The sequence below is a fragment of the Triticum aestivum genome, chromosome 5A (genome assembly GCF_018294505.1).
Source record: "Triticum aestivum cultivar Chinese Spring chromosome 5A, IWGSC CS RefSeq v2.1, whole genome shotgun sequence".
Taxonomy (NCBI): Eukaryota; Viridiplantae; Streptophyta; class Magnoliopsida; order Poales; family Poaceae; genus Triticum; species Triticum aestivum.
Window position 1 is genome coordinate 63871545 of NC_057806.1, and position 1040 is coordinate 63872584.

At 45.1% G+C, this 1040-nt stretch overlaps 1 non-coding gene across 1 annotated transcript; it reads right to left on the reverse strand.

The window, feature by feature from the left end:
• Positions 1-309: 309 nt before the first annotated feature.
• Positions 310-428, reverse strand: LOC123109089 (5S ribosomal RNA). Its single transcript, XR_006452378.1, has one exon. It is a non-coding gene; the product is annotated as a 5S ribosomal RNA (ribosomal RNA).
• Positions 429-1040: the final 612 nt, after the last annotated feature.

Genomic DNA, 1040 nt, shown 5'->3' on the forward strand with positions numbered 1-1040 from the left:
GACGGCCGTACATTCTTACTATCATTACAACCGTCGCCTACTAATGGATAATGCCCTATACTACTTACTCTCTCGCTCAACTACGAAGACGAGTTTACCACGATTTCCACCCCTCCCTTTATACCGCAGCAACACGTATTTTACACCCCTTCCAGAACGCGCTTTTCGCGCCCCAACTCTCCCTAGACGCGTGACTAATGAGCTCCGAGCTAAAACATATCGCAAATGTCAAAAATATGATGACAGGCTTAATATATATCACGCACGTGCGTTCTGTTCCTCACGTACGTACAAAAATAATTGAAAAAGGGAATGCAACACGAGGACTTCCCAGGAGGTCACCCATCCTAGTACTACTCTCGCCCAAGCACGCTTAACTTCGGAGTTCTGATGGGATCCGGTGCTTTAGTGCTGGTATGATCGCATCCGACATGTTACCCCCGGCTTCATCCCTTATGCTTCCCACTCCCACGTCCGCTACAAAGACGGCCGTACATTCTTACTATCATTACAACCGTCGCCTACTAATGGATAATGCCCTATACTACTTACTCTCTCGCTCAACTACGAAGACGAGTTTACCACGATTTCCACCCCTCCCTCTATACCGCAGCAACACGTATTTTACACCCCTTTCAGAACGCGCTTTTCGCGCCCCAACTCTCCCTAGACGCGTGACTAATGAGCTCCGAGCTAAAACATATCGCAAATGTCAAAAATATGATGACATGCTTAATATATATCACGCACGTGCGTTCTGTTCCTCACGTACATACAAAAATAAATTCCTTAGTCCACCACTTTCCCGCCTTTCTCACTTTCCACCTCTTTCCACACTTGCCAATTTACCACTATTACAAGTCTTGCCACTATAGCTGGTATACTATATTACCCCAACCACTTTCCCACACGTACCACTTTTCCACCATTAGCAAACATTGGCTACTAATTATGTCAACTAATAGTGATACAAGTACCGAAAATCAGGCACGATTATTTGGGCATCTCATTAACTGAGGACAAATAAAGCAATTCAAAAG